The following is a 14,167-nucleotide window of genomic DNA, read 5'->3' as shown; positions in this document are numbered from 1 at the left end:
GTTAATATCTGCAGTTGGCTTTCAACAATATAGGGCAGTTGGATTAATCTGTAGCATACAAAAGGGTTCTGGTGCATTGTCCGAAGCTATAATAAAGGAACACAAACTAAACTGGAGTAAAGAATTAGCTGAGGGCCACCTGGGTGGCTCAGTTGGTTAAACGTCCGACTCTTGATTTCAGCTTAGGTCATGATCTCATGTTTGTGTGATCGAGGCCCACGTTGGGCTCCATGCCCAGCATGGAGCCTGCTTTAGATTCTCTTTCTCCCTCTCCCTCTGTCCCTCTAAAAAAAAAAAAAAAAGAGCTGAGCAATGTTTAGGTGCTGGTGCCTTTTCTTGTCTCTTTAGAGCTGTACATACATAGTTTTTTATAAACAACTGCATTTGTCCATACTTCCAATGTTTCTGACTCTCTTCCTTCTGGTCTTAAATTATTATTTTCTTCTCATTTAACTTCAGCTTGAGTATCATTTGTAAAGGGAATAAACATTTGAGACATTGTCCATTTGAACTATCAGCTGCTTTTCAGAAAGTCTTGCTAATATACTAATATTTTTAGCAGAAATCAGAGCACTGCAAACAGAAGACATAGTTCTTAATATTTTTATTTTAAATAGATTTGTTAAATCTGCCTACATGATTGTAATTTCTAATACAGTGGGAATGATGTATACCATCTTTGTATATGTGAGTGTGATGAGAAGAGTATGCATTTTTTTGGTTGTCATACTTTTCTTCCTTTTTTCTTATTTCTTATTCTCTGTTATCTTGATTTTTTTCATCCTTTTAAAAAAAATTCTCTGCTGTCTTGGAAGCAATAGTGTGCAGGGTTTTTTTGTAGTGGTTGCTCTTAAAATTTTAAAATACATAGAATAGAAAGTTTTCTAGCAAAAACAAAATTGTTCAATATCTTTACCTTTTTCAAACAGGCAAGAATTTTATCAATATTTTATCTATTTTTTTATTATTGACATATAGTTGACATATAATGTTATTATGTTAGCTTCAGGTATGCGATGTAGTGATTCAGTAATTCTATACAGTACTCAGTGCTCATTACAATTAAGTGTAGGCACCATACAAGGTTATTACAATATTATTGACTATGTTCCTTATGCTGTACTTTTCATCCCTGTAACTTATTTATTTTATAACTGGAAGTTTGTTCCTCTTAATCACCTTCACGTATTTCGCCCATTCCCCCCAGCAACCATCTCCCCTCTGGCAACTACCATTTTGTTCTCTGACTTTTAAAAGTCTGTTTTGTGTTTGGTTGTTCATTTGTTTTGGTTTTTTGGATTCCACATATAAGTGAAATCATACAGTATTTGTCTTTCTCTGTCTGACTTATTTCACTTAAAATAATCCCCTCTCTTCCATCTACGTGATTGCAAATGGTAAAACCTCATTCTTTTTGATGGCTGAGTAATATCCTGTTGTATGTATAAACCACAGCCCCTTTATCCATTCATCTGTTGGTCCCTTGGGTTGATTTCACATCTTGGCTATTGTAAATAATACTACAATAAATACAGGGGTGCATATATCTTTTCTTATTAGTGTTTTTGTTTTCTTTCAGTAAATACCTAGTATTAGAATTACTGGATCATATGGCATTTCTAGTTTTAATTTTTTGAAGAAACTTCATACTGATTTTCACAGTGGTTGCACCAATTTACGTTCCCACTGATAGTGCAGGAGGGTTCCTTTTCTCTATATCGTTGCCAATACTTGTTATTTCTTGTCTTTTTGATATTAGCTGTTCTGAGTGGTGTGAGGTAATGTGTCCCTATGGTTCTGATTTGTATTTTTCTGATGATTAGTGATGTTGAACATCTTTTCATTTGTCTCTTGGCCATCTGTATGTCTTTGGAAAAATGTCTATTCAGATCCTTTGCACACTTTTTAAATGGATTGTTTGTTTTTTAGAGTTCTGTAAGTTTTTATGTATTATGGATATTAACTCCTTATTGGATATAAATACCTTCTCCCATTCAGTAGGTTGCCTTTTTATCTTGTTGGCTGTTTCGTTTGCTGTGCAAAAGCCTTTGATATTGATGTAGTCCCAGTAGTTTATTTTCACTTTTGTTTCTCTTGCCTGGGGGGAGATATATCCATAAATATACTGCTAAGAGTATGTCCAAGAGATTACTGTCTATGTGTTAAGAGTTTTATAGTTTCAGGTCTCACATTTAGGTCTTTAATACATTTTGAATTTATTTTTTAAAAGTCATAAGATAAGTATTCCAGTTTCATTCTTTTGCATGTAGCAAAATTTCCACTTTTTCCAACTCCATTTATTGAAAAGACTGTTTTCTTCACTGTATATTTTTGCCTGCTTTGTTGTAGGTTAGTTGACCATTTATGCATGGGTTTATTTCTGGGCTTTCTATCCTATCTCTATGAGTCTGTTTTGGTGCCAGTACCATACTGTTTTGATTATTATAGCTTTGTAGTGTATCTTGAGATCTGGAGCTGTGATACCTCCAGCTTTATTCTTTCTCAAGATTGCTAAGATTACTTTGGCTATTTGAGGTCTTTTGTGGTCCCATACAAATTTGAGGTTATTTGTTTTAGTTCTGTGAAAAATGCTAAGAGTATTTTGATAGGGGTTGCATTTAATCTTTAGATTGGTTTGGGTAGTATGGACATTTTAACAATATTAATCCTTCCAATTCATAAGCATGAAATATCTTTCCATTCATGCCATTTTCAGGGTTTTTTTCATATTGCCTTCTAGTTTTCAGAGAATAGGGCTTTCACCTTGGTTAAATTTATTCCTGGGTATTTTAATCTTTTTGGTGCAGTTGAAAATGGGATTGTTTTCTTAATTTCTCCTTCTGCTACTTCATTATTAATGTATAGAAATGCAACAGATTTCTGCACATTGATTTTGTATCTTGTGACTTTATTGAATTCATTTATTAGCTCTAGTAGTTTTTTGGTGAAGTATTTAGAGTTTTCTGTATTATAGTATCGTGTCTCCTACAAATGGTAAAAGTTTACTTCTTCCTTACCAATATGGATGCCTTTTTTTTTTTTTTTTTTACACTTATCCGATTGCTCTGGCTGGGACTTCCAGTACTATGTTGAATAAAAGGGACAACATCCTTGTCTTGTTCCTGATTTTAGAGAAAGTTTTTAGCTTTTCCCCATTGAGTATGTTGTTAACTCTGGGTTTTTCGTATATGGCATTTTCTTATGTTGAAGTATGTTCCCTTTAAGCCTACTTTTTTGAGAGTTTTTATCATGAATGAATGTTGTATTTTGTCAAATGCTTTTCTGCATCTATTGAGATAATTGCATGATTTTTTTTATCCTTCTTCTTGTTAATGTGATGTATCACATTGATTTATGAATATTGAACCACGCTTGCATCCCTGGAATAAATCCCACTTGGTTGGGTGAATGATCCTTTTAATGTATGTTGAATTTGGTTTGCTGATATTTTGTTGAGAGTTTTTGCATCTATGTTCATCAGGGATAATGGCCTGTAGTTCTCTTTTTCTGTAGTGTCAATGTCTGGTTTTGGTATCAGTGTAGTGCTAGCCTTGTGGAATGAATTTGAAAATTTTCCTCCCTCTTCTATTTTTTGGAATAATTTGAGAATAAATATTAATTCTTACTCAAATTTTTGGTAGAATTCACCTATGAAGCTATCTGTCCTAGACCTTTGTTGGGTGGGAGTTTTTTTATTACCAGTTCAATTTTGGTGTTAGTAATTTGTGTATTCACATTTTCTATTTCTTCTTGATTCAGTTTTGGAAGGTTGTATGTTTCTAGATTTATACATTTCTTCTAGGTTGTTCAAGTTCTTGGCATATAATTTTCCTTGTATTCTCTTGTAATTCTTTGTATTTTTGTGGTTTCAATTGTTATTTCTACCCCTTTATTTCTGATTTTATTTATTTGAGTTCTCTCATTTTTTCTTGATGAATCTAGTAAAGGTTTATCAATTTTGTTTATCTTTTCAAAGAATCAGCTTTTGTTTTCATTGATCTTTTTTTCTATTGTTATTTTCATCTCTATTACATTTAGTTCCATTCTGATCTTTATTATTTCCTTCCTTCTACTAACTTTGGACTTTGGTCATTCTTCTTTATATTGTGAATGGTATTATGCTTGATGACATCACAGAGGTCCCCTAACCTCTTCTCAATTTTTATTATTTTTTCTTTTTACTATGCAGCTTGGTTGCTTTCTATTACCCTGTCTTCTGGATCATTGATTCATTCTTCTGCATCCTGCAGTTTGCTGTTGATTCCCTCTAGAGTATTTTTCATTTCAGGTATTGTATTCTTCAGCTCTGTTTCTTTTTTGTATTTTTTATCTCTTTGTTGATGTTCTCACTGAGTTCATCCATTCTTTTCTCAAGTCCAGTGAGTATTTTTATGACCATTACTTTGAACTCTTTATCAGGCATATTGTTTATCTCCATTTCATTTAGCTCTTTTTCTGTGATTTTTGTCTTGTTCTTTCATTTGGGACATATTCCTCTGTCTCTGTATTTTGTTCAGCTCTGCGTTTGTTTCTGTATATTAGGTGAGTAAGCTACATTTCCTGGTTTTGAAAGTAGTGTCCTTGTATAGAAGAGATCCTCTGGTGCTCTGTAGTGAAATCCCCCCTGGTCACCAGAACCAGGTGCTCCAGTGGTATTCTCTTTGTGGGCTGTGTCTGTCCACCTCTTGTGGTGGAGCTGCAGTTGCCTTCAGCCCTGTAGGCTGCAATAAACTGATTTGCCTGCTATGGGCACACTAGGCATGGTTTACTCCCTACACTGTTGAGAGGACTGGCTGTGACAGCAAGGGCTCATTGGTAGGTTGGGACAGTGCTCAGCCTGGCTCTCTGCAGTTAGCCTCTCTGTCACAGCTGCAGGTGTACAGAAGGCAGGGCTTACTCCCTGCACAGGAAGCTGAGAGGCCTGCCCGGCTGCTGGAACTGTGGGCATCCTGGTCTGTGAGGTTACCTCCCCTACCTTCCCAGGGCACAAGTCACTTTGGAGGTGGATCTGCTAGGGAATGCCAGGTGGAGCATTTGGTGCTTGCAAGGTAGATGGAGAGTGTTAGAACTGGTTTCTGCAAATATCTGGCTATGTAGGCTGGGGGAGAGCAAGAGAAATGGCACGTGCCTAGAGAAGTCTCCTTTAGATTGCTGCCCCTCCTGCATGGATGTAAGATTAGTCTGTAAATCTCATTCACCTATACCCCAGGCACTTTTCAGACTGCTGCTTCTCTGCTGTGTCTGAGGCCGAGTTATTTAACATGAGCTCTCTAAGGGTGGAGACTCAATTTCATTGCACCCGCTAGCTCTCCTGGAGTTAAGCCCCACTAGTTTTCAAAGCCAGATATTATGGGGATTCATCTTCCCAGTGCAGATCCCCAGGGTGGGGGTGCCCAGTGTGGGTCTGGTCCCCACTTCTCTGTTTGTGATGCCCTTTAGAGTTTGGGTAGTCATCTAGGGGTTTGGTTCCCAACTGTGTGTCTGCCCCTCATACCCTTTTCTCTGTGGCCTTCTCTCTGTGACGAGGTGTGGAAGGTCTTTTCTGCCAGTCTTCGTTTTCAGAGTTAATTGTAATGGATGTACTTGTCTTGGTGTATCTGTGGCACGAGGTGAGCTCAGGATCCTCCTACTCTGTGTCTTCCCCAACATGTTCCTTAACTCTCTGTTAAGCACATTATTCCCCTCTCCCCACATTTTCCCCATTATTGTCTACTGTTTTTGTTTCACTTAAAAACAAATAGTTATTAATTTAAAGTATTTTAATGTTCATTACATACATATCAGTTGTTATGCTTTTTGTTTTTCTCTTGCATCCCATATCCTGTAGTATTCCTTCCACTGACAGCCTATGAATAGCACACTTTCTTAGTCTTTCTATGTCTAAAGTGTCTTTATTTTGTTCACAGTCTTGAATAATGACTAAGCTAGGTATAGAATTCTGTACCTCTTTTCAATTTGAAGATCTATCACTCATTGCCTTCTGCCATCTATTTCTGTTGATAAGACAGCTGTTGTAAAATTATTTGCTTTTCCTCTGAAGATAATCCATCCTTATTTCCCTACCAGTCTGTAAGAGTTTATCTTTGTGCTTGATGTGCTGTAGTTTTATAGTGATGTCCAAGTGTGGATTTAAAAAAATTTTTTTCTACTTAATACTCTGAGACCACTTCATCTGAGGACTCCTATCTTCAATTAGTTCTAGAAAGTTGTTAACAGTTGTATAGTTAAGTTTCCATTATCCCTCCCCTCCCGTTTCCTTCTTTTTACCTCCTATGAGGCATATATTGGAGTCTTTCAAGATATTCTCCTTTGTCTCTTAAATGTTTTTACATATATATATTCCCTCAGTATTGGGTTTTCCAGTTCATTCATTCTGGTGTTTATCCCCATCATTGAGTTTTCTTTCAATGGATATATATTTTTTATTTCCAAGACACCAAGTTTCAAAAATCTTTCTGGGAATTTGAAATCAGCATGCTCTTAAAGTCTTTTTTATTTGTTCTGTTTTTCTAATTTTGTCTGCAGCTGCTTAATCTTCTAGTTGTTAATTTTGTGGCTAATGTAGGGTCGATTTCTCATGTGTTTTAGAATTTTAGTGTCATCCTTGGCTTTCTATGACTTAACCCTGGTTTTCATATCTGTAGTAGGAGAATAACTACCCTTCCTGTCTGAAAGCACTTTGTAAAGAATAAAGGCAAGATCTGGCCATTTTGATAATTAATGTAATTGGTATCACATTTTACCACTACTCTCTGTCTTTGAAGTCAAATTTGTTGAAGATGGGTGGGTGGCATGGGGAGGAAATGAAATATGTTAGGTCATGATAGAAGTACACACCCCCAGATTTTTAGTTGTCTGCTAAATGTTGTCAGCAGTTCAGGCCACAAATTGCAGAGTAGTTTCTAGAAGCAAATGGATTGTGGCTTTGTTTTTACTTTTAGAGTTGTGTGAAATGGAAAGGAAATTGTGTTTAATGACGGTAGAGCTAGCTCAACCATTTATATTTTCAGTTTTTCTTGACTCTGTTGTTTCTTTTTTAACCCAGTAATAGTGTCTACAATGTACCTTGCTAGTTAGTGTTTAGGTGCTTTTAAAAATCCATTTAAACTAAACTTGCTCTGGATATACAAGGGTTTCTTATATTACGTCTTTTTAATTATTACTTTCATTTCGTAATGTCGAGGGCTTGGAAAGTCTCACTGTGGATATGATGCTTTCTATCAGTTTTATAAACCACTTGGTTTGCGTCCTTCCCTCCCTCCCCACCCCCAAAACAGAAACAGAAACAAAAACTGTGCCTTGGCAGGTGTTGAGAGTCAGTAAGGAAGTCACAGCCTGAGTTTGACGCTGGATACACAAAATTAAACGTTTTCTTCTCATATTGCGGAGCGTCAAAAATGTTCTATACGTTTTCCAGATAGCAGAAAACAATGGTAGCTATGCAATAATCAGTCTCAAAAACTGAAAACAATATGAAACAACTTCCCAATTATGAAACCTCTCCATACATACTTGGAGACAGACAATGCCAAAAGTGCAAAATAACTGTGAGTAAATAGGAAAAAAAAAAATCAACAAGTTCTGATGTTCAGTTCCTTATACTTCCTTTCCACCTCCACTCTGCCATAAGGCTTTTTGTGAGCAAAAGCAAAAAAAAAAAAAAACCAAGGAAGACAGAGAGGCTAGCAAAAGTGCCTAAGGGTGATTTTGAATGGCCACTAGAAAAGTTAAACCCATCCTAAATTTTAAAATCCTGGAAAATTGTCCAAGCAGATAAGAGCTTGGAGTGTAGGTAAGAGATTTTAAAGTACATGTGATGTAAAGGGTCAGGTGACATATAGGACCATGTATAACATTTTAAAAGGCACAGTTTAAAAGGGTAAGCATTAGTTACTGGAGCAGTCTTTCTTCTGGAGGAGGGGGGGGAAGGCAAAAAAAAAAAAAAGAAGAAGTGCTTTTTAGCAATTACATGAAGGAGAAAAGAAGAAAAGTGGTTTGAAGGTGGGGGTGGATTTAGGGTTCTCTAAGACAAAGAGAATCATGTAATCAGGACTTACAGCTCTTTTCCTACCACCAAAACAAACCCATTGACAGAAAAACCCACTAAAGTACCTGGGCTTTGCTAGGCTGACAGAAAAGAGCTCCTTTCAAAATAGGGATTTAAAAAAAAACACTCCAATATCATAAAAATGAGAATAAGAAAGTCAGTAGAGAAATTTTGCAGAAAATCAGAAGACACAAAATCACAACCACCAATTCAGGAAAATCCTTCCCTGCAAAATGAACATGAAGCAGAAGAAACGTGTAAGTTCACACTCCAGACAGAATTAAGGACATCAAGCATTTGAGGATATGAAAAACCAACTCTGAGTGAGAAATGCAAAATGGACAAAAACCAGGATAAATAAAAAAGGAGTTGATTGAACTCAGGAAATGGAAAGAAGAAGACAAAATGGTCTCAGAAATGAAGCATAAATTTAAAAGTGCCCAATTGAAAATAGACTCTAATGAAAATTTAATAAGGGGTTTGAAGAGAGACAGGAAAATGAAAATGACATAAAGAAGAAAATAAGGGTCTGAAGGAGAGGCAGATTTTTACCTCTGCCCTCTTAGGGTTTTTTTGGCTGGCTCTGAGAAACTGACATAAGACAGATTAACAGGAGAAAGGCATACAAATTTATATAAGTTTTGCATGACACGAAAGTCCTCATAAGGAAAAGACCCAAAGAAATGACCAAACCCACATTCTTTTATAGTTGGTTGAACAGAGAAGCAATTGGGAAAAACTATGTGAAGAGGCTAAAGGAAGATAAGAATTATTATTATTATTTTTTAAAGATTTTATTTATTTATTCATGAGAGACAGAGAGAGAGAGAGAGAGAGAGGCAGAGGGAGAAGCAGGCTCCCAAGGAGCAGGGAGCCCGATGTGGGACTCGATCCCAGGACCCTGGGATCATGACCTGAGCCGAAAGCAGATGCTTAACCATCTGAGCCACCCAGGCGCCCAAGAATTATTTTAACAACGTCTCTTTGCACAAAAATTTTTTTGTCTCAGCTTCTGGTCCTTCATAAAAATATTACTTTCCTTCTGGTTTAGGGAGGACATCTTTCACCTGGGAATTTCATATCCTACTTTTAAGAAAAACAAGGAAGGTCAATGTGTTTTTCCTTGATTTGCTGTTTTTCAAGGGCTTTAACTCAAAATAATTTTTATATTAAAGTGACATATTTGGAGTGCCTTATTCTGCCACCCTTCAGGTCCAAGAGAAATGGGAATGAAAGATAGGCAAAGAAGTCATTTAAAAAGAATTTTCAGAGTTCCAGAAACAAAACAGTGATACACAGCTAATATTTAAAACTATAATTTAAAAATAAATTATAGAAATAGAAAAAGACCTGAATCTACACAATGAGAGAATTCACTGGGTACTTGGGAAAATTAATGTAGACTGACCTGAGACATATCAGACTAAATCTCTTAGATTTCAGGGATAAAGATAAAATACTCAAGTGCTGTAGATCAAAAGACCAAATAACTTGCAAAGGCAAAATATTTAGACTAGCATGAAACTTTAAAATCTAAAATGAAGACAATAGTGGGGGCAGCATTTATTTTTTTTAATTTAAATTCAATTAATTGACATATAATGTATTATTTGTTTCAGAGGTACAGGTCTGTGATTCATCAGTCTTATATAATACCCAGTGCTCAGTACAACACATACCTTCCCCAGTGTCCATCACCCAGTTACCCCATCCCTGCACCTCCGCCCCTCCAGCAACCCTCTGTTTGTTTCCTGAGATTAAGAGTCTCCTATGGTTTATCTCCCTCTCTGGTTTCATCATGTTTCATTTTTTCTACTCTTCCCCTATGATCCTCTGCCTTGTTTCTTAAAATCCATGTATCAGTGAGATCATATAATTGTTGTTCTCTGGTTGACTTACTTTTCTTAGCATAATACCCTCTAGTTCCGTCCACGTCGTTGCAAATGGCAAGATTTCATATTTTTTGATGGTTGCATTATATTCCAGTGTGTGTGTGGGTGGGTGTGTGTGTGTGTGTAATAGAATTTAAGCCACAGAGCATTAAACCTGACAAAGGACACTTTTTAATGCTAAAAGCCATTGTTTACCAATAAAAACAAAAAAGAGGAAAGCCTTTATACCTAGATATTAATAAATTCACTTATTAAACAACTCCTGGGTGGAAGGGGACACATAAATTGAAATTACAGAGTTTTTAAAAAATGATGACAGGGTAGTCTTGTGATCGGCTTCTTTCAGTGAGCATAGTTTTCATGGTTTTTCTATGTCATAGCGTGTATCAGTGCTTCAGTCTTTATTGCTGAATAATATTCCATTGTATGGCTATATCACATTTTATTTATCCATTCATCAGTTATTGGATATTTGGTTGTCTCTATTTTTTGACTATTGTGAATAATATTGATGTGAACAGTTGGGTAGCTTTTTGGAAAAAGATAAAATTAGATCCATATGTCACACCATATATAAAAACAAACCCCAAATTAATTAGGGATGTAAATGTAACAAATGAAAAATGATAGTGGAAAAACTGGTGAAATTTGAATAAGATCTGTAGTTTACTCAGTAATATTATACAAATATTAATTTCCTGGTTTTGATAATTACCGTGTGGTTATGTAAGATGTTAATATTAGGAGAAGCTGGTTGAAGTGCATATGGGCATGCTCTGTACTTTTCTTGCAACTCTTCCCTAAATTTAAAAATATTTCAAAATAAAAGTTTTAAAATATCAGGTAGCAAACCAAAAAAATAAAGTAACAATATTCCCCACAAGATGGGGGACTAGACCAAGGCTTATCCTTAGAGCCTTAAGAAGGGAAACATACTGGTGCCAACTAGAGATGAGAGGTGTTAGAGGCTGGCCAAGCTCCTTTTGAGAGTGGGGACCAGGAGGTAGCTGGTTACAAATCAAGAAGGCATCAGACTGAGGGCAGTTTACTTTATTACTATAATATGTAAGATAATATGTAAGCCTTGAGGTAGAGGTGGAAATTTTTCATGTTAATTGTCTTTCAGTTTGGCCACCATTTATTTCAGAGCCTTGAACTTGTAATGGTGTGAATTCACATTCTGAGGGAAGGATGGATGGAAAAATGCTGAGGAAGTAAATGTTGGTTATCTTCATCTTTTTAAAGACTCCAGGGTCTTCACATCAATGTTCAAAGAATAGCTGGTGGTGTTAAGGAGCTGGAATCTTAAGAAAATTGGAAATCTTCTGGTTTTTAGTTTTAGAAAGCCCATATCTAGGTCTTTAATTATAAAAAAGCTTAGCAAAAATGATATTTTCTCAAAAAGTATGAAGTAACCCTTTTTTCCCAAAAGTCTTAGTTCTACGATAAGATAAACAGTTCCATTAGGTCAGAATTTATCCAGTGTGATCAGGGCCTAAGGTCATGCAGGTTAAATATGGCTATTGAAAAGCCACTCATTCCTATGAAGTAAGAAAATCCTTAAGAAAGCGTTTATTGGTTTGTAGGCTAAATGGACATCTTATGTTTCTCCATAAAAGGTTTGTTATTTTGGTGGTTCTGATTATGCCATTTCTGATTTTTATCATAAAATCAAGCAGGAATCATAGTAGGATGTTTTTATTATTTTGGTTGCCATTTTGTTGTTTTGGAATTATGTTTGAAATACTGCAAAATAGTTGATTAAATGAGATGTTTATGTATCATATGATCTCACTGATATGAGGAATTCTTAATCGCAGGAAACAAACTGGAGTGGGGGGTGGGGTGGGAGGGATGGGGTGACTGGGTGATAGACACTGGGGAGGGTATGTGCTCTGGTAAGCGCTGTGAATTGTGCAAGACTGTTGAATCACAGATCTGTACCTCTGAAACAAATAATGCAATATATGTTAAGAAAAAAAAAAGAAGAAGGTAGCGGGAGGGGAAGAATGAAGCGGGGGAAATCGGAGGGGTAGATGAACCATGAGAGACGATGGACTCTGAAAAACAAACAGGGTTCTAGAGGGGAGGGGTGGGAGGATGGGTTAGCCTGGTGGTGGGTATTGAGGAGGGCACATTCTGCATGGAGCACTGGGTGTTATGCACAAACAATGAATCATGGAACACTTCATCTAAAACTAATGATGTAATGTATGGGGATTAACATAAGAATAAAAAAAATAAATATAAATGAGATGTTTATAGTCATTACATATAAAGTTCAAACTAGGTTTAGTTATGCAAGGCTTTGTTACAATAGTGTCTCTATAAGAAAATCAAATTCATATTACATCACCTAACTTAGAGCTTTTTGTTCCCCCCAAGAACATAATTTACCATATGTACAAAGACTGCTGCTATTTAGAGTCCCCTGGATATCTTTATCCAGCATTTTGTCAAAGGAGAAATTGCCTTATGCATAATCTGAAATAATTGAAATAATTGGAAGTATAATGAGAGCCAATATTTAGAAGCTCCCTTGTGTTTCTTTCTACTCTGCAAAATAAAATTATCACTGAATGCATTCATGTTTTAAGATTTAAGTGGACTTGGTAAATGAATCTTGTTTTCTAAATGTGCAGAGGGGCTAAAATAAGGTGGTTGGTCTCCTTCAAACAGGTGTTAAAAGATCTTTTAAAGTTTCCCAGTACATTTGCAAATTTACCATGATGAAGTGGCAATTTGCAATATAGAGCTGATTACAGAAATCAGGATATAGTTGAACTGTATTTTAAAAAATTCGTATTATTTCCTGTTCCTCTGCTTTTTATGATATATGTAACATCATTAATAATGTTCTCAGATGTCCCTGAGAGATTTGTAGTCTTGTTTTGTTTTTAGTGATTGATAGGAATTGGCTTTAAAAAGAAAGTCATTCATATGTGTGGTTCCCAGGATCCATTTCAGCATCTGACCAAATTTCCATTCTTACTCACTTTTTATATGGATTTCATTCCATTTCTACATTTCAGTTTAGAAGTCACAGTAAAGTGAACTGAAAGGTCTGAAAAAGGGCTTGGGTATAGCACACTGGGATTTCCCTGTTTAGGAAGTATTTTTGAAGTGTCATTGGATGTTTGTTTTATATCCCCTGTTGGGTTGTGTCAGGGGAGAGGTTTTATGTCAGTTACAAGATTTCAGACTCTGGAGTCAGAAATATGTGGATTTGAATGCCAGTTCTACCATGTGCTTACAAGTTGTGTGATCTTGGGGAAGTTTCCCCACCTGTAAATGAGAATTTCATCTCTACTTAGTAGGAACAAAGGACCAATCAGTCAATGAAAAGACTAGTTATTTATTATATATTTATTATATTTTATTTATATTATATATTTATTATTATATTTCTGTAATTTTGAGGGGCATCTACTGTTATTCCTCGTATTTTCTGGTTTCTTTGAAAACAACAGAATCTACCCTGGCTAGTTTGAGTGGAAGCAGAATTTATTAAAGGATATCTGGTAGTTACGTGTGCAGCCAGGAACAGAGCCCAGTACACCAACCAGGCTGTTTAAGGGAAAACATCACTACATCACTTATCCAGGAGACCCTACCATGCTACCCTCAGAAAGTCTGATACTTCCCTCCATGGTCACTGTAGGATGGATTCTCCATTATTTCCTTCTCAAGTTAGTTACTTCCCAAGCTAAGTGCTGAGCAGGGCATCTGATTGGTAGAGTCTGGTCCCATCATGCTATCCTGGCTTCATGGAAGGCCCGGGAAACAAGTTTTCTGGCTCTGACCTAGGAGAGTAGGACCAATAAAGAAAGAAATTCTTCAAACATTTCAAGGGTGTTCAGAAGGTGCTGGGCAGGCAGAAAATATGACAGCACTCCAGGGACATTTTTGTTACAGTAGATTGATTCATAAAGACTAAAATATATCTGAATTACAAGAAAGGTGACTTTGGTTTATTATTCCTTCTTCAAATCATGTATTTTATTTTTTAAAGTAGACTTTGTTTTCAGACATAACTGTATCACTTGCCCTTATCATTCAAATATTTGTCTTTATACATATAGGACATCTTGACTTTGTGGGCGTTAATCACAAAAGCTAAGCAAGCTAAAACCGAGGGGATAAAAACTCATCTTCCTTACCCCCCAAACCTCTGTTGGCTTTTAACATGAGTGCCATCACTAGCCAATTTGTTTCTCTGCATGGAAAT

At 36.1% G+C, this 14,167-nt stretch overlaps 1 protein-coding gene across 5 annotated transcripts in view; it reads left to right on the top strand.

The window, feature by feature from the left end:
- Positions 1-14,167, top strand: part of UBE3D (ubiquitin protein ligase E3D) — a 155,745-nt gene that overhangs the window by 101,005 nt on the left and 40,573 nt on the right. The window contains exon 10 of one of the 5 annotated variants that reach the window (XR_010413683.1): positions 4,190-4,288. The exons of the other annotated variants lie outside the window; for them this stretch is intronic. The gene's annotated coding sequence lies outside the window, so the exon portion shown is untranslated. The remainder of the gene's footprint in view (positions 1-4,189; positions 4,289-14,167) is intronic. 5 annotated transcript variants of the gene reach the window in all.

This window comes from Mirounga angustirostris, unplaced genomic scaffold, assembly GCF_029215605.1.
Source record: "Mirounga angustirostris isolate CCGP_5_RB_7025 unplaced genomic scaffold, mMirAng1.0.hap1 SCAF_8, whole genome shotgun sequence".
NCBI classification, from domain to species: domain Eukaryota; kingdom Metazoa; phylum Chordata; class Mammalia; order Carnivora; family Phocidae; genus Mirounga; species Mirounga angustirostris.
The sequence above is the reverse complement of the archived record's forward strand: the minus strand, read 5'-3'. Positions and strand labels throughout refer to the sequence as shown.